Genomic DNA, 20,351 nt, shown 5'->3' with positions numbered 1-20,351 from the left:
TGCTCTATAGAGGCTTGTCTCTTCCTTGTGCTGAAGTGCTGTTTGTGGAAATTGCTAATGATTTTTGCACTCCAAAAAAGGTGGACTGGACAGCGGAGACTGCTGAGGGGGGGGAAAAAAAAGCAGAGCTGGAAGGAAGCTGGATGGTTTGGATTTAATAATGTTTTGATCACATTCTACCATCTCAGTCATGTAAAAACCTGTCCCATTCTTCAAAGTAAAATTCTGTCAGCCAACCCTAATTAGCTTTTGTACTTCAAATAATCTATCTACTCCTTTCTCTACATCTGCAACTAAACAGTGACAGAGATATTTAATGAATGATTTTTGGTTTATCTGTGAATATTTTTGGCCAAGGAGCAATCCTGCTTTCAAACCTAAAAACCCTCTCTCTCACTGACTCCAAATGAATACAGATTGCACCTACACCATCAGACTCATTTTCGCAGCGCTTCTAAAATCTCTTTACTGCGGCAGGATGGCACGTTCTGTTTCAGTGCTATGGCACGATGGAGAGAGAGCCGGTGAATTAAGCTGCTGCATGGTCAAAATGGAACCCTTTTTTTTCCTGTCGCAGTTCAAAAGTCCTTCTTGGCAATGATGAATGTCGTTATTTAAGAATCTAAGTACCATTTTTCTTTGAGTTTTCTGAAAGATCTAACTGATCAATTTAGAAAGAAGTTTGAATAAGCCCTAAATAATTCTGAATGCCAGAGCTGTTCAAAGTCCCAATCGACGCTGGACAGCATTGGCTTTTTACTGATAAATTCGGCTCTGTTCACGCAGCAGCTAAAGACCGACCAGGGCAGCGAAGGGTGGTGCCTCCTGGAATACCAAAATCTTCAGACCGCTGTTCCCGCTGCCTACCGTGGGCAGGAGAGGGCAGAAACTCTTGTTTCTCCTTTGGCAAACCAATCGTTTCTTTGCTTACAAAGTGCTCTTTATACAAATTTAAGCTCTGTAAAACTGGGAAGAAATATCTGTTCTCACAAGTAGCAAAACAAGTGATCCTCTGTAAAACTCAAGCTGGATAGCCTACCAGACCTCCGGTATCAAGGAAAGACCTAGGAAGAAGTGAACTGTGTGCCACATGCTGAAAATTAGCGGTTCCATCCGACCCTAGTTTCATAGCTGACTTCATGACTGATGGTACCTGTCACTTGAGACTGACTGCAGGTACAGAAGTGTGCTTTAGGAGGAAAACAAGATCTCAAAATACACGTGGGGGGAAAGCAGCAGCAATCAATCTAAATTGGCATTTTTCCCAAACCTGGAGCAGTTTAAAAAAAAAATAATCATTACTTCATCACGTAGGACCATCCGTACATCTGCCAGGTTAGCCGCAGCCGCTGCTCTGCGGCAGAGCGGTGGCTGGTACCCAACGATCCCCAGGAAGGGCGAGGACCCTTCTAATGAGCAACGGCAGAATGAGGTGCAGGGTGTGCTCAGGAGCGGTCGTCGTTACCTACCGACGTGCTCCTCCTAAAGCCTTGGTTCTGCTACTGAAGGACTTGACTCGGTGCAAATCAGCTCGTGACAAGAAGGGCCTCACCTTTCTTTTCTGTTAATGCGGGTACAGCAGCAAATAAGCCCCTGCCTCGTCTCTGACCGTGCTCCGGTTCTGGAGAGCTCTCTCCCGAGGCTGTCGTCTCTAACGGCCATTAAGTGTCTACGAAAGACGTAAAGCTGTGATATAAAGGGAAAATCCTTCTACGCTAAATGGTGAGCGAATGTTTATCTAGCCTATTAAGTGACGTCCAGCAGACTTATTGGTGTCAAAGCTTTGCCCATGAAAATAGTCTTTCATATTACGGATAAAAATAGTTCTGTTGAAAGAATCACTGCACCGTATACAACAGCTACTGATGAAGGATCTTCCAAAAAAATAGAAATACTTATTTGACACAAAGCTGCCCCTTGAAGTGGGAAGGCATGCGCAGCAAGGAACATTCCCACCAAATAAGTTTGGTTATTAATATTAAACGTGAAAGAACAAACTATTATTTTAATTCTTTTCTTCCTATTTTCCACAAAGGTTGCACTTAATGCATTAATCTTCTAAGCGAAGTTTTTACGACCGATTGCCTGCACACTATGAGAAGTTTCTCCATCCATTACTCGCAGGGAAACGGGCCCTGCTGTGTAGGAAAATATTTGTTACATCTTATCAGGGTGACACATAATCTAACAACAATTACAGCAAGCCCATATTTTGTACTATTTCGGTTTCAACGTGAAAAATAGTTCTAATATTAAACCTGAGGTGGGTGGGGGTTATAGTAACCAGTTGAATATTATAAGCTGTGATTTCCTTTCGACGCGGAACCGTGCCACACTCGGATCCTGCTCTGAGACAGTGGATACACATCAATCTAGTGTACGTGCCTCCTATGCAGATGCCACGGTGTGGTAGCGACTGAAAGTTGATTCCCCCTCTTTATACCTACTGAGGTCAGAAATTGCCGCGCCTTTAGTTTTCACGTGGCCAAAAGCATCTAAAATGCAATTAACCTTTATGAGAAAAATGGGAGATGATACTCTGAAAACTGACCCAGCTAGGAGACCTGATGTCAAGAAAACACAAGATCACCCACATCCTAAAAGCTTTCCATCTCAAAAACCGGTCCAAATGCCCTCAAGGGAAAAACGCCATGATTCCCCTCTCGCCTTTACTGTTGAAAGCTGGGGTACCGGCAAAGGACAGCACCGGGGTAGGGGCTGTGCTGGAGGACAGCAGGCACGAGACAAGCGTGTAACCTTGCGGTAGGGATGCAGGACGGCCGGAGGACGTGCTGGTGTTCGTCAGCGACCTGTGTTAGACCCTGCGTCCTCAGCACCGCGGCAGGGCCAGCAAAACGCTCATTTGGGAAACCCTTCCTCCGTGCCGCTGCCTGCGCGCACGCTCGGAGCGTGAGATACATCAGCGTTCCTCAGGGTGGGAAACTGCAGAGAGATGACGATGATGATGATGCTTTTTTCTTGTTTTGGCCGAGGATACCCTGGTGTCACGAGTCATTACCAGCAGGAGTTTAATTTAAACTGCACTGTTCTCATCCGGCCTCAGAGCGCCCAGAAGCAAACGTGAGCTTTTCCTGCCTAACATCTCGATACCTTTAAAAGGAACAAATGCAAGTGCCCAGCTCTGTGTCAGTTCTGGGAGCTGGGCATAAATACACTTTGGGCTCTCCGTTCACCCTCCGTATCTCCTCTGCTGATTAACAGCTTTGGAGCCTGGGCATCATTGTACATATTTTAATTGTGCCTGCCCAAGCGAGTCACTAACACCAAGCAAAGAGACAGCACCGATATCCTGGGAATGAGCAAGGTTACAACGGCAGAATTTATTTAGTGGGAAGACTTGGATAAAGCAAGCAGGCCAGGGGAAGAGCAGACTTTTTTTCCTTTAAACAATAAATATTAAGAGCCAATTTATTTTTATGACAAACAACATTTTCAACAACCATCACTTGGGGTTTTTTGGGGTGCCAATTAAAGAGTTCCAAAGAGGAGAGGCCCTAACGCTGCTCACTTGACCTTGTAACTGCGCAGCCTGCACGGCTCTGCTGGGCTCCCAGCCCCAATTTCCAAACCTGGCGCCAGCCCCCCAGCTCTGCCGCTAGCCCTCTCTGCTGGCTGACAGCCCCGTGACTCTGCCGGCAGCCAGCAGAGTTTGTGACCGTTTTCTGGTGTAAAACCAGGCAAACAAGGAGAAAGAGGAGAGACTCGAGCACATTTCAGATCAGAAAGCAGGCATAGGAAGGGGTGCGGGGACGGCAAGGAAGCAAAGAGCACGCTCACGTCTGCCTCTCAACATCTGCCGCTGACGCTTTCCTTTTCTTTTCCAAAGAAAGAGAACTCACATTCCTGAGTGGAAATGAAATGAAATGAAAAGCGGGAAATGGCACAACCTGGGATTTTACTGCCCGCTCGCCGTGGCCCCTGATCCCACGGCCCTGTGTGGATCCCGTCTCCCATGGGAAGGTGGAAGGCTCGGGGGCTGTCGAAGGCAGCTGCGGTAAAAACACGGTAGTGCCCCAACTTCCAGACCAAGCTCGTGCCGCGTGGGAGCCAGTCAGCGAGGCCGGCTGCGGGCTCCTGTGATTTGGGCTGACGGGAGCAGAGCGAGGCAGGAGGTCTGCCCTCGTCCAGCCCCGGGCTGAGCTCCTGGCAGGGGCTGCTGCTGTGTAAGCAGGGCCAGGGGGGTGGCTCTGCCCTCTCCGCAGCAAAGGCCATTTGCCTGTTAAGGACCTTCGTCAAGCAAGTGTCAACAAGGACACAAGCAGCGTTCCCAGCACGTGCCCGATCCCCTAGACCTGGAGCTCCGTCCCTGCAATTGCCGATTCTCCGTTGCACTGAACTCCCCCAGCCGCGACAAGCGCTGCCTGACGGGGTGCTCAGCACGCTTGTGACTGTGATGCTTGCGTTCCAGGTCAATAATTCATCCCCCTGATGCCTAGCTTGCCATTTTCTGTCCTGGGCTATTATTCCCCCTCAAAAACAATGGTGGTAACTGGCAGGTATCGAGCACGTTGTCGTCTTAGATGACAAAATGGATTTTACTTCTAGGGAAACCTGTGACTTCCCAGGGACCCCAGCTGAATCCACCGCTGTGGTCAAGAACAGCAAGCCCAGCATCGCCAGATCGCAAAGCGCCTCAGGATCGCTTGCAAAAGCGAAGACGTTGCCCAAGGACAAGAGCAGCCGCATATGAAACCACAACATGTAATTACGGGGCTCACACATAAGCACGCGGTGCCGCTGCAGATGCTGCTCCATGTGCCACAGCTGCCAACCCCCTGCAGATGCCGTGGGGGCCCAGCGGCGCATGCCTCACCTCAAGGCCTATGTTCAGGCAACTGAATTGAGCCCCAGAGCATTGCAACAGAGATGAAGCATATGAGAAAAGATTTTTAAGGCTGTCTGGTAACCTTGTGTCTGGCCCGAATCAGACGTCTGCCAAGCACATGCTAGTTCCTTGATTTGTTTCCTGGTTGTGGCTGGAGGCCCCAGCTGGGGCCATGGCTCCGTTGCCCGGGATGCTGTGCGCCCACACAGCAAGGGATGATTTCTGTCCTGGAAAGCTTCCAATCTTTACGGCGAAGATGGGCAGTGCATTGGTGTCAAGTGCAGCTCTTAGCAGGGGACGTTCCTGGGGACTGGCTATCCTGGCTCCTGAAGCGGACCTTTCGAGACCAGAAAATACATTGTACTCTTTGGGGGAAGAAAAAAAGACATTGTAGGCTGAAGTATCTTCTTAAAAAACCTCTGTGGTTTCCATGATCTGGTGCCATGCTGACTTTTGCAATAGGCTCCTAATTCTGACCTCCACCAACCATCCCATGCAGACTGCAAGGAGGTGTGGGAGGTGCTGCTGAGACACTTCCAGCAAAAGCTTGGAAGAGTCTGCGCTGACCTTTGCTGGGGAGGGAAAGCAGGCGAGAGCTCTGGCCAGCTGAAGTATTTCAGGTTGGGACAGGAAAAAAAATCAACCATAGCGGAATTATTTCCCATTGCGTCACAGGGAATTACAGCCCCTCTCCTGCAGGGAGGGAGCGAAAGCGGGATGAAGAACACCCCATGGGGCAACTGTGAACATGGCGGTGGTAGTACCAACCTGCACACAGTTCAGCTCCTGCCACGTCAAGAGCCACAGAGGAGCAGAGACGATCACTTTGGGGTCTCTCATCCCTACCAACGTCCAGGAGATGTGGCAGGGTTCAAGGGCTCCACTTGCTGCCGGGGAGCAGAGGAAGAACACTAGTCAGCGCGTGGCGAGGGTGGAGGGGGGCTTGCTATCCTGTGACCTTCAGCGCTTTAAGAAGTTATAAGAGCCAGAAGATCAGTATTGTCTAGTGGTAAGAGGAGGAGACCAAAGACTGCGTCATTTCTACACTGCAAATTCAACTACGTTGAGTAGTTTCCCTATTTCATTAAGATGTTTGCGGACAGGACCAAATTGTTCATAATCCTCTTAGTGGAATGGTGCTACAGCAGCCAGCTCGTAACCCAATTTCTTTAACGTGATTAAGGGACAATTTGATCCCATCTGCACAAGCAATCAAAATACTGCAATGTATCTGTGCTCTGCCATAACCATAAATATGATGCAAACATGACCTCATCTCATGTTTAAATGCATCTTGCGCAAGGTGACAACCTCTCTGGTTAGACTTCATGCAGTGTCTAGGTCTTTGGTGCAATGCTTCAGAGCTAGAGTTAGCAAGAGATTAACCACGTGCCACGAAAGCGCTTTGAAACCTGCTTTGTTTTATAATTCACCAGGTTTACATTATGAAAGGAGCCCCGGCTCCACTTCCGTCATTACAAGCCTGCGCTGATTGCAGCGAGGCTCCTGCAGATCTGGACAGCGAGGATGAACTTTGTGTAATGTCATTTTGGCCATTTTTGGCTGAGGCCATTGGGCCGGGCTCTGCCTCCCACACTGTACCTGCCCAAGCAGCGTGGTACAATATTAAATAACAGCTTCTCAGGATGCAGGTTGCACTCCATGTGTTGCACGCCAGCATCATCATATATCCCAGGACCGTAGTTTTGTGGCTTGTTCATAAATGGGATGGGGCCCTCTTTCCCCTGGCAGCAAGTAGGATGTTTGTGCAGGATTCCCTAATAGACCTGGTTTTCTAGCCCCAAAAGGCTGGTATTCAGGCCAAGTCTAGAGAGTAACGTCAGCATGATAACTGCACTGGAAAAGGACGTGCTTCCCAGGTTCCCGTTGATTGGGATGCAATCACCTGGCAGAGCTTTGCTGCCAGGTTGCAAGCCCCTGTAAATGCGGTAACTCTCGAGATACAGCCCATCCCTCACGCCAAGCTCTGAAAGCATGAAGCCAAGCCCGAGTTGCACACACAGTCCATCCTTCTGCTGGAGAAGTAACAGCTGAAATGAACTTAGGACTCATGTCCTGATATCTCAAGACCCAACTCTATTCCTGATTTACACTGCAGTCTTCCATGAGTCATTCTCTTAGGCAACAGTTTCCCGGCATCCATTACTTTGGGCACTTGTGTTTTAGAGATCATAGGCACATGAGAGTCACAAACGTGCAGTACCTCTGCAAAACACAAGCTTCAGATGTACAGATGCTCTCGTGCTAAGGTTGATAGCATTAGAGGAAATTCAGGAATGTAGATGTTGGGTTCATGTTTTCCCAAAGCACCTCAGTAGCTAGAAGGAGCCCAAGTCTCAGTGAAGCTCAGGCTTTGGTTGTTTAGTTTTCAAAATCATCCCGAGGCATTTGAGTTAGAGATCCCTGTTCTTACAGCTCCAGGCCACGGAGACAGCAGCCTACAGACTGCAGAAAATATGACCAGGCAAAAGCATTATTTCCTCATTTTATCACCAGCAAACCACATCTGTATCATCTTTGCAGAGGATACGTGAAGGGTTCACCCTTTAAGCGTCCTCCGAGGCTCCTGGATGGACAGACCAAGCCAACTGTCCAGGACCCATTTCCTCCTCTGCGTGTTCTTGCCTTGGAGGTCTGCATGGAGACCAGAGCTCCGCTTCCCTGCACGAGCTGTGCTTGCCCATTCTGGGTTCAACTTTTCCGTATGGAGGAGGGCAATGTTCCTCAAGGACTGTTTTCTCCACCACTTACTACCAACATTTATCGCAGCCGTATGGTTCACACACCCGCCAACTACTGTCTGCAGAAGTTATCTGCTTTCATGGAGAAGGCAGAAAGTAATCACCACTCAATTTTTGGAAACCATGTAGAAAAAACTACTTCTTTCAGAGATGCTGCCTAACCCTCCCTGCTTTCTCTCTGATCCTCCGGGATTTGAGATGATGGACCACAGAGACCAGCACACCCAGCTTTTACAGACAAGCCTGTTTGATCCAGATCTATGTATAATCCCCACTTTTATTAGGATAAAAACAAAAACAGATGCAGATTAGCAAATCAGTTGTAGGTACAAGACAGCGAATACGCAGAATGAGAGAACCGACTGCCAAATGATAATGCTAAAGAATTCAAGCCCAAGGGCTTCATCCCAGGGAGGGACTGACAACCACAGAGTGGAGCCGGGCAGCCTGGAAAGCTGCTAAAAACCACAGGAGATAACTGTGTTCGAGAACGTTGCTGCTTAACCCTTAAATTAAAATAGACATGTTCCTTAAATACAACAAACATGAGCCTCCTCCATGCCTCTCGCAGATGTCCGTGCCTGCTGCTCTCCCCAGACCACCAGTGCGGGGCTGCCGGCGTCCCTTTTACACCAGGAATGGAATATACCCCCACAAACTTCCCCCGCCGACCCCCCACACGCACGATTGCTCGGAGGGGCTGAGGAGTGAGCTGCGATGGGAGCCCTCGGGCACCTCCTGCGACGGCCCCGGGCACAGCCATGCAGGGCTGGGTGCTGATGCAGACGCGGGCAGCAGCTCTGAGCAACGCAATGCTGCGACTCGGTCCGTAACTCAGGGCTTTGGGGAGGCTTCGGGGTTTGGGCTAACACACAAGCATCTTGGACTAACAGACAAGCATCTTCCACGCAGGGGGAGCCACGCCGCAGCCTGGAGACAAGGGCATCGTGCCCTAGAAGGCAAAACCCCTCCTTCGGGGAAATAGGGCAGTTTCCACACAGTTTCCGCTGCTAAGGATAGGGCTGGGGGTCGAGTCTGGCTGGATCCAAAGGATGGTGTCCCAACTACCCGGAGCAGGACACAAGCAGGTCCCCACTGCAGGGAAACCTCACACGACTTGTGACCACCTATTTCTTTCTCCAGGCTACAGAGGCAAAAAAAGAGATCTCCGTCCACTGTAAATCCATCGCACACAACAGGCGTGTTGGTTTACACCAAGGACTCCCGGCACACGGGGCTACTCCCCGGTCCCTCCCGCCACGACCAGCTCTGCCGTGCAGAAGGACGGTGGCTTTCGAAGTTGCTCCTCTCCAAGGGTGGGCGAAGGATCCCTCTCCTCCATCGAGGGTGCCACGAAGCGCTGCAGGCCAGGGAACACGACAGGAGCTTCAAACCCGACTCGCTGCTGGAGGCACGGGCACGTCGAGCAGCCGGCATCACCTCCAGCTTCACTTTTTGATTAATGTTCTTCCAAACTTTCCTTGGCTCCCCGCACTCCCACTTTCTGTCACCCTTCTCATTACAGATGTATCTTTGCATCGAGGAAAGCGGGAGGAAAAATTGTTCTTTCAGGGTGACAGCTGAGCGAGGGCTATATTATTAAAGGTACCAATCATAGGTGCCGAGCTATCATCGCACGATGAATGCACTTGTCAGGAGCCCGCGGCGGCCGGGGGAGAGAGGGAGGGAGAGAGGTGGCAGGACGGCGGCACCGCTTCCTCGCTCCTCTCCTCCCGCCCCCCGCTCTCCCTCTCCTTTAATGTTGGCCACCTCCGCTTGCCTGAACTTGGACCTTCAGCGGCGACAATTTCTCTGGCCTCGACAGCACGATTAATTTCTCCTGCCCTCAGCGGGGCCTCCGAGTGCGGTGGAAGTCCAGCTGGCCTGCTGCTGATAAGATGTACCTTTTGATTTGTTTTGTCTTTGATTGCCTTTTCTGTCACCTACAATGGCTGGCCGCCTGGAGACCTCCACATCGCCTGACTGACGGATCTATTTATCTATAGGCTGCTCCCCGGCTTCTCCTCCCCCTCGCTCCCCTCCTCCCCCAAACCACCACCTTGTACCACTGAAGTCCCAGTCTAATAGAAGCCGTGAAGGCTCATCCACCATAAAATACATCTGCCATCCTCCTTCTCTCCAAGATAAAAGCCTGTCAGTGTTACTTTCCAATTCCAGGCAGCTTGATTAATGGTGAAAAGCCACCGCAAGATCGACTTCTGTTTTTTACAAGCGCTGTCAGCCGGCCCAGGGTTATGCGAAACACACACTCATAGAAAACAAAACAAAATGAGAAAAGGTTGGGTGGGGAGGGAGGAGAGGGACAGGAAGCAGGGGGCGAGGGTAACCAAATCATATTAGGCTCAAGACTAAATAAAATAGGAACCTGGAGCCATCAAATCCCTGTCAGCCGGGTGCAGAAATACGCTCCGCAGCTCATTGTACCAAGGCAAATTATGGCAATAATAAATCATTGTTGAAGGAAGATTGTTGATAATTTTTTTTTTTTTTTTGGATGGTGGCATTCAATAGGGGCGCTGGGACACCTGCCACTGGGCTTGGAGCGAGAGCTGGAGCAGGTTATTAGCCTGTCACTCAGCCCTCCTCCCCTCAGCCCGCAGGGATCGCAGGCAGCGGGGCTGGAATAAAAAGTCTGGAAAGAGAGATATTAGGAAAAAAAAAAATTAATTAAGTAGCAGAAATATTCCTACAAGAAAAAAAAAAAGGGGAGGGGGTCAAAAGAATTACAGCACTCTTTGCAATGCTCATTTTTGATAAAGAATATTTTACGGTGGCCCAGCCTAGTAGTGCTTCAACTACTCCACTTCATCTGTCACCGAGGGGCAGCCATCTCGGGGCCGAGACACGACTGTCCAATGGAGCAGAGTAATGCCGCGCGCTCTGGAAAAGTCTGGAAAAACATACAGCCCAGAAAAGAAAGCAGGGAATATTCCTGAACCACCGAGGCTGGGCTTGAATGGTCAGGAACGGGGTTTCATCAGGTTCAATCCTACAACAAGTGACAGCAGGATGCGTGGGCTCTGAGTGCCGTGGTGTTGGATCCCAGCTGACCCACGGCACCTCTTGCAGCGCAGGACCCTCACTGCCGTACGGGAGTATTGTCCACTTCCGACAAGGAGGAAGATTGCCCTCAGCTAAATCACTTACTGCAGTATCTCTGCATCTGCAGTGAGTTTCCCGTCCGAGTTGATTAACCCCAACATTTCCTGGGTGACGAGGTCTGACTGGACCATGGCAGAAGGTGCAGACTGCCTGCCTGACAAAATAAAACCACATCCCCGCTTTCACCACACCAGCGTGGGAAGGGCTCAACATCACTTCTAAACTGGAAGGTCAGGATGATCGGCAGATACCATCTTACCTCTACCAGTGCGAGGAGAAAGCTGGCAAGGTAGAGGTAATTTCCAGTGACCTCACACAGATAACTCCTCTCTTCATTTGCAGGGGCTGCGTGAAGACCAACACATCATATTTGACCATTTAGAGCATATGAAGTTGCCAACCCAGTTCTTGGAGTCCAGCACCATGCTATTTGCCCATCACGCTGGGCAGCACTTCTGGCCTGGCCACGGTATTTCAGTTCACCTCTGTTGCCTATTGAGAGACCACCCACACAGACCTGTTTGAGTATCACCCGAATCCTTCGATTCATACCTGCACTCCAATCACCCGGTGTCTCACAAGATAACAGCAGCCAAAACCTTATCTTACACAAAGGCAACGCCTCGGCTGGATGAGCTTGGCTGGATGAGCTCGGCAGGATGATGCTATTTAAATGAAGAGGAGGGATCTCTCATGTGCCCCAACTCCGTTCTCCACAATTGCACCGGCTGCCGGGGGTTGCGCAAGTGGAGATTTGCCCGTCAGAGAAATCAACACCCAACTTCTCTAGCCTCTGGTAATGACTCCACAAGGGACCACCGCACTGCTGTGGGGCGGGTGGGCTGCTGAGCCAGCGAGCGGAGAGCCTGCTGCTCGGCGGCTGCCGAGGAGGAACCCAAGCAGAGGAGGTCGACAATGGAGCAACATGGCCAGTCTGTTTGCAGCTTGCTGTCCCCCAGGCTGGACCATCTCACTGCAGAGATACAGCACTGGGGGGATAAGGAGATGGCAGAAGGGCCTGAAGGAAAGGGGCTGATAAGCGAGGAGCAGACGTTGCAAGGTAAGAGGAAGAAGAGAATGGAAAAGAAAATTCCCAAAAACAGGAGACGAAAGCGTGAGGAAGAAGAAAGAAAACCTAGAGAATGGGGAAGAAAAAGGGAAAGGTGGAAATACGCTAACAAAAGGCAAGAGAAAGCACAACCAGAGAGGAGGAATAAACCCTCTGTGTAGTGGATGCAATGCCAGAGAAAGCAAGAGGAGAAGCAGAAGAGAGACGGGGTGTTTGGAAGAAGGCTGTGCATTGCAAGAGAACAGAGAAGGGAAAGAGACAGAGGAAGAGTAGGAAGGCGAAATGGAGAAGGCAAAAGAAAGAAAATGACCCTGGAGAGGACGCAGCAGGCTCCCTGGCAACGCTCTTTCCAGGAAGCTGATGCCAGTAAAAGAAAAGAAAGAATTAAAAAACCAGAGCGCTGAGTATAGAAGCAAATCCACCAAAACCCCAGGCAGAGGTTTTACTTCAAGTTATGAATCAAATCATGTATTCAATTTGTATTAGAGAGACCTCCATGGCCACATGCTTTCCAAATCAGCGTGCACAGGGGACCTCAAATCCCGCACCCCCTTTTATTGCATTGTTTGCTCAAACAGCTTTGTTCCCCTCAATTATCTTACTAGCCAAAAGCCGTCACAATTCACTCCCACCAAAGCCTCTCTCCGACACATCATCCGCACGTCTGCGGCATCAGACCCTCGTCATCCGGCTGACGGACCGCTGGTAGCAGGGATACGGGGCTCTCGCTACAGGGAGGCAGGCTCATTTCCCCAGCCAGGGTACAGAAACCTGGGTACAATGTCCCCATTGTCACAGCGCTCCTTGATCTTCCCGATGCGCATATCAACGATGAGAGCGCCTGGGCAAGAGCCGTCAGCGGGGCCCGCGCCCGCTGCGCAGATGTGAGGGATCCCAAATGAGAGATGACAGAAGAGACCAGCGGAGCAGGGCAGAGTGGAGACGGGAGGAAGGAGCCAGAAGGTCGGCAAGCAGCAGCAGGTAGGGCCACCACCGCGTGCGTTCGTCATGCGGAGGAAGCCATCGCAGATTCCCTTTGGAGCAGGAGCACAAGACAATTTTTCCACCTGGGTGAAGTTAATGACTTCCATACTTAACAGAGTAGCTGACGAGACTAGACTAGCTTAAGTGGACACATCCAAAGCCTACAGAGACGTTGGGGAGGCACGGGCTCCCGTTCCCGCTCCAGTCCTGTAACCAGACACGGGGGCTGCACCCAGGCGGCAGCTCTTCCCACTGCCCAGGCCGGGAGCTCTGCCGCGGCATTGCCCCCAGCTCAGGCGAATCCTGGTTGCCCGTGCTCAGCGGGCACCGCTCGCACCCCGGTTCCCAAAGCTTCCTGGACCCAGCACAGCTGGGGCTTCTGCACCGCCAAGTGCGGGGCTGAGTCCCCGGATCTGGCCGGATGACCCCCGTGCCCGTCTTCCCCAACAGCAGGATTGGGACAGGAGATGTCAGAAACAGGGAAGGCCCAATTTAAAAAAAAAAAAAAAATTAGGAAAATATAACATCCTTTTACGCATGTTAATTTTTAAAGTGATGATGTTACTTCTGTATTCTGTTACTTGGGGAAAAAAAAAAACAACTTTCTGTAAAATGAGTATTTCAATTTGAGTTATTTTAAGTTAAAATAGTAAGTAACTATAATTCCCATTTATTGCTGGCCAATTTTACTGTCAGTCCTTAATTTTGCACTCTGTTAACCACATTATAATGAATCTATATTGAAATCTCACATCCTTTTTTCCCCAGCTCGTTCTTTAAAACAGAAGTTTCTTGTCTATCTGCATTATTACGTCTGGATTTAAGTTCTACTTCAGAGCCACAAGATATAACCCTCTTTTCTGTATGCACGTTAGCAATATTGATGCTTTTTATTTTCAGTATCTTATTCCCTCCTATTTGAGGGAGAAAAGTATTTAATTTCTCTGTCAGCACAAGAATCTTTGCATGCAATGCAATTTCATTTCTGTCGTGGGCTGTATTTTGAATACGACACAATAAAAGAAATAACAAGTATTTCATAAACGTGAATATTTTCCATATGCTATCTAATTGTACCAAACACCATTTTTCATCGTTAGGAAAGCAGACAAAGTTTACCTCAAACAACTATGGGAGATATTTCACTTTTCCTAAGAAACTCAGGGGCTTTCTTCCAGAAGAAGATTCTCTCCACACTTTAGTTGCCTTCATTATTATTATTTTTTTTAATTTTATAAAATTCAGCATCTTTGTCTCTGATAATGTCCCATGCAGGGCTTGCACGCCACGTGCATCCAAACCTGGCAGGCTGTTCCCTGCTAAACTAGAACATGGGAGCAAGTTCACCATCGGCTTTGAATTTGGCGTAGAGCGAGTCGGCCGAGTCTGTCACACGTCACACCATATTCACATAGCGATTCACATATTCATGCGGCGAGAAAGGAAAAAGGATCTGCGAGTCTGTACTTGCTGCTATCGCACCTTTTTTCCTCCCGGCGAGCACAACTCGTTGTGCCAGCCTGATGTAGCACAGCGGCTTCGCAGTGTCACTGCAACCACAAACTCGCTGTCTTGAGGGGCAGACAGAGATGGATAGCAAGAACCGCCTGATCAATGGACCTTTTGTCCAACCCTTTATCACAAACAACAGGAGCTGCAACAATCCAAAACATATTTAGGTAAATACTGGGAACTAGCAAGCCAGCTGCTGCCACGGAGGCCAAAGACAATCCCCCAGCACCAAAGAAACATCTTTTCTGGGTCCCAAGTGGTGACTGTCAGGACCCCCAACCCTGCTTCAGCCTGTCCCTTCTTTTATTATCCCAAATGCTCTCCGGGTCGGAGAGCTGCATGTAGTTTTCCAGACCACTGACCGCAGGAGTGATGCGCTCAAGCTCAGTATTAATGTAAAGAACTATAGCAGCAGCTTTATTGAATGGCTCCGGCCTCTCTGGACATCTATATTGTAGAACTTGGATACAGGTGATAGGCACCTAAGATTAGAGAGACTGATAACTATATATTCCTAAAGGGTCCTGTCCTTCCAGATAGATTTTTTCAGAGGATGAATTTGCTTTGTCCAATCTAGAAGGCAGGATCTTGCCAGGAGTACCCACACATATCATCACCTGTCTTCAGAAACAGCAGCCACCCTCCCTCACCCAGAATCAGAGCAGCGTAACCCCATCCCACCCAGGCTTGGACAGGAGGTAAGCAGTCATCAAATGGCAATTAAAGACCGGTGGTACCCGTACATAGGAGAAAGTGAGAAAATTCAGAACGTACATGCAGGAATGGCTAAGCCTTTTAGACAGAAATAAAGCAAACCAGTTTTACATAGTCAAGTGCTCTTGCTGTTGTAAGATGAAAGCAAATTGTGTGAAGCTCATCTCACTCCCTTTAAAAGGTCACGTCGGGCAAGCTTGCAAAACTCCTGTGCCCCATCTGACTTGGGAGCCAAGGGCATCAGGCTCTTGTGCCTTCCAGCAGGCATCTGTGTGAGCACAAAGCTCTGATACACAGTGAAGAAAGGCCATCTCTGACCTCTGCTGCCCACCTCTCTGGGCATTCATCCTGCTCCTGAAACCCCTTGGGTCTTCCTACCACTTACAGAGGTATTTGGCAAGAATCACATCAGGCTCCTGCCAGAGGATTTACAAGAGAAAGGCAAAGCCATCCTGTCAGATCTGCACTTTATTGCTGCAGTAATAGCTCTGCTGGGTAATGGAACAAAGCAGCATCTTTCCGGATGACAGAGGTACCTGCTGGGAGGGCTCCAGGCGGGGGGATGCCAACTTGGAGCACCTGCACGTGCAGGAAAGGACCAGCCGCATGGGTGAATGCCAGTGGGCAGGGAGAAGAGATGACTTTTTGAGGTCTTTAGCCTTTAACGTGCTTGTGCTTGGCTTTTACAGACTTACAGGCTGTAAAATACCTACACACTCTCTGAAAACAGGGCGGTAGGTTGCACGCTCTAGCTTAGCCTCCTGTACGTGCTTCAGGGCTCTGCTTAGCACAGGCGCTTTTGATCTGGTTGGGTCTTCTCAATGCATTTGTGAGAGAGATTACACAGGAAACCCACAGGCCAGCAGGATGCTATCCACCGTTCAAGGTAGCAGGTAGCATAAGGAGTGTTATTAGTAACAGAAACACTCAATGGAATGAGGTGCAAAATCCATAGAAGTGATTCATTATAGACTGCACTGCTCTTCTGTGAATGTCTTTCCCTGTACAAATGCTTCAGAGCATTTAACAAATCCCGATATGAGAAAGATGGAATCTAACAGGTAGCCAGAGGGAGATTAACCGATACCCAACTATAAGGTAACATAGGGACTCTGCGGCAGAGACAGAACCCGTCCTCGCTCACACTTTTCCCATGCCAATCCCCTCATAACAGCATCTTCCTGTTACTGTAGAAACACCAAACAAGTTCCTTTCCCAGCTGTCAGGGAACATCGGACGCAGATGGAAGTTTCCCAGGCACAAACAGATATCCAGCCAGGTACTGAAAATCCATCAGTACCTGTCACCCGGAGTCCCCCTGCTCCCCCCAGCCAAGCAGGATCCAGAGCACAGCCAAGCTCCTCCGGAGCTGAGATACACCCATCAGTGGGCTGCATGCAGATGAGAGCGTTTCCCTTCTCACTGCCCCTCCACCTCAGTCTCACATTTAAATGCTGGAGGATGCTAGCTACACCTCGGCTCACATCAGGGATGTCCTGGTAAACTACAACCACAGGAACGAATTCAGTTCTCTCCTATTTAATCCCTCCTTCCTCCCCTACTGCCCCATCCTCATGGACACAGAGTGCTCTTCAATGTGTTCACCTTCGCCGCAGCACATTATCAGGGGGAAATGAGAGGTGTGGATGGTCTAAGGGTCACTTCCGCAGACGGACTGAAGCTCTGACACGAGCAATACCCCTTTACATGCAAGAACCTCCCACCACAGGCACACCCGTGGAACACAGGAAAGTAGGATGGAGGCTTTTACTCAGGTCTTTCAAGTTGTGAGCTGGAGCCCGGGCTAAATAATGATCCTTTCTCCCGATTTTTAGAAGGTGTTTCACTTCGTTATACTCATACAAAGCTCCCTGGGCTGCAGCAATGTAACAGCCTTCAGGCAATTTCATTATTTCTCCAATAACACCTTCTAGAACCCCGATAGCATCAGTCTGTCACCTCTGCTTAGGGAGATGATCCAGATCCGAGTTGATTCTACAGCAATTATTTTTAACAACCAAAACCATAGAGAAACGGTTTTGTCTTCTCTTATAGTAAACGTAAAGTGTTAAACTTGATGAATTGCAGGCACTCAAAGCTCTGACCATCACTTAATGGACTATGCATAAAGGAAACACTCTCTGGAGAAGTAGAGATATTCTACAAGGATGAAATAACATCAAGGCTGCGATCGCTCAGCAATTCTGCAAGAACAAAATAAAACACAACTATGCTGGCATATGGACCACTCGATTCTCTGACCCTCTTCTTCCTACAGGCATGAGCTCACTGCTGACACACTGATTTTGGGATTAAGGACAGAATGAAGTGTTAATTAGCTGCTCATAGTTATGTTTTAAAACACCTACTTTATATACATACACGTGTACAATTTGGATCTGCATTTCAATTTCTACAGAGTTAACATTTCTTTCTGGTGCTTCAAGAACAGGCAACATGAATGGAAGAGGTAAGCACAGAGAAGGCATGGTACAGACACTGTATTTGAGTCAGGACTCTTGCAGTGACCAGCTGTATGACCAGGGACAAGTCCTGTCCTTCTCTACAGCTTTTTTTTTTTTTTTTTAAAGTTTGGTGGGTTTTTTTTAAGATTCAGACTGTACAATCTTTGGAGCCAAAAATCTCTCTCATCTTGTAATTACAGCCAGTACCCACCAAAATGGTTGCTCCCATGCAAACAAGAAGCTCCTGCAATACAAGTAACAGCTGAGAATCCACTACATAAAAATAGAAACCCTTCTAGTTTATTTGCTCTACAACTAGGGCTCTTCTCTTTTCACACGAGATACCCCTGTCACCGTTCCAGTTTAAAGGATCATACAAGCTTCCAGCTATCCACTACAAAAAGGTAGATACAAGTGTTTAAAGCTAAATAAAAATGACAGCAATATACCTCAGTTGCAAAAAGTTGTGTTAGACCCCCTGGCTTGTGTTACTGAGTTCCATCATTAAATTAGATAAGCCTTATCGCAAATGTTGGCTTGCTTCCACTAGCCTGTACCGCTTAAGAAATGGGACGCACTGAGATAAGAGGCAGCTCTTTTCTATCTACCCAAAGAAGTTAAACACCCCCTCCACCCCCCCGTAAATCTCTCCTCCTTTCAAGAGTTACTCAAAGCAAGAGGGGCGAGGTTAAAAAAATGCTTTTCCTACAACTTAAAGATCACCTGTTCAAGCTCCATCCTCAAACGTCTGAGATAATTTAATTCCTTTTCTAAGCACTTTTAACAAACACAATTCCCTATCTTACAAGTTTCTACACTTGCAGAATATGAAGAAAACTTTGTAGAGTGGAAAGGGAACACCAGGTCAGGCTGGGATACCAAGGTTAAACAAAACATTGATTTCTATTGTACAAAGGTATTCTGGGCTTTCTCTTACTGGGGAGATGTAGCAGGCAGCTACCCCTTTGCAATTTTAATCACCATCCCCATCAGCACAATGCACTCACGATTTGTTGTCAGCAGTCGTCAAAATCCTGGAGCTCAAGAGCATTCTGAGATGCACTCATCTTAAGTACAGGCACGTCATACCACCACATCCTGGCTTCACAAGGATACTTCTCCTCACTGGCTCCTGCATTACCTCTTCCCACAATTCCTTCACAGAGCTATGGCTTCTCACCACGCACCCACCAGTTACTCTCTGCAGCTGAGCTCTGCAATCCCAAATCATTGAATAAATGACTACATTTGTGGTCACGGTAAGCCCTTAAGGGCTCTAGATGCATTAGGCATAGTTCTGCAGCCCTTGGGAATCCAGCAGCAGCAGCAGCAATTCCTTGTTCTTGCGTTGCCAAAAGATAAAGCTATTTAAACAAAAATGAAATTCACACTTACATAGTGAAGTTAATCATGCAAAATGTTCTGTTTCCTTCTCTCTTATGTCTGGAGATGCCTTTTTCTTTTCTAAAGCTTCACACCACAGGTATACAGAAGAGACACATCAGAGCTGTAAGAATGTCACATGACTAAAGACATGCTGCAGATTAAAGTGGATAATATTCATCTCAGATTTCAGATAGCTAATATTCCCCCACCAGTGCTCACACCATTTTTGGAACCATCCACTTTAGCCTTAATATATGAGAAGGGGAATCTGGGATTTTATATGTGCCATGTATCCTGATTTTCTCCAAAGCAATACAAAAATGTCTGAAACAGCTTTTTAAAAATGTATATCCTAACTGTTCGTCTGTTTTATTTGTTCCCTCTATTTTAAGCTCTCAAGTATTCACATTGCCGGAAAACTGACTGGCCCAGTCATCTTGTTCTCCAACAAGAAATATCTCGGAGCAGGCATCCCATCTCTGACCTTGACAGCCCACTCTGCGATGACAAAGCGTATCATGTCTGTGCTCATTCAGTCTCTAGCCCCTCTGATACAACTGCCAAAGGAGGTGCCAATTGCCAGGGTATTTCCTTTCTGCCGAGCGCTGCCAGCTTGGCTAGCATCACATTAGCAATAGCCAGAGGATTGCTAGAACCTGGCCCACAGAAGAGTTTCAATTTTAGCAGATCCATCCAGTAGCATATTATAAAACAGCAGCTTAAAGCCTAGCTGACTAATTAGGTCCCCAGCTTAGAATATTGATTTTGTTTTTAAATGCTTCTTTTTTGTCTTCTTTCCAATCCCATAGACTTGTCTCAGTCTAGGCGTAAATAGTGTAGCAATATTCAGCAGACTAAGTGGCTGTAACAGCAACTGCCCCTTGACACCTAGCATGCTTGAAAAATATTAGAAAATATTATAATTATAAAGTCTCTAAAAGGAGATGACGATCATTTTCAGCATTTCAGCTTAAAACAACCTCAATCCTGGCCCTGATTCCAGGAAGTACAAATAAATATTGGCAAACTCTGTTCCCAACTTTTTATGTTGTATGACACCCATCAGCGCAGCAGCAAAGGAAAAGAAAGAACACACATTTGGAACAGATTTAATACGCGTTTCACTGATCCAAATTGCCTCGAATTGCAGTGTAACATTGCCACCAGGCGGGCAAACGCTCCCCTTTGGCGTGCCAGCGTCCGTCCTTTGGGGAGGTTTGGTGAAGCTGGAGGGGCCCACGTTTCAGACCCAGACCCCCCTAAACAAGCAGGCATTGTTTGAACACCTGCACATCTCCCCGTACAGCTGGGAGGGTGCCAGCAGTGCCACTCGCCGCTGGCCGCGGTTCAAACCGTGACCTTTTTAGGCAGGAAGCCGGCAAAGGCTGGGGTTTCATGTCAGAAAGCTGGCAGAGGGAGCAGCAAGAGAAAGGGAGATGGCAGGCTGTCCAAGCCGCATACCAAGTAAAAGAGAGTTTCAGAAATGTCAT

Source organism: Ciconia boyciana, chromosome 11 (genome assembly GCF_034638445.1).
Source record: "Ciconia boyciana chromosome 11, ASM3463844v1, whole genome shotgun sequence".
NCBI classification, from domain to species: Eukaryota; Metazoa; Chordata; class Aves; order Ciconiiformes; family Ciconiidae; genus Ciconia; species Ciconia boyciana.
This window is presented reverse-complemented; position numbering follows the sequence as displayed.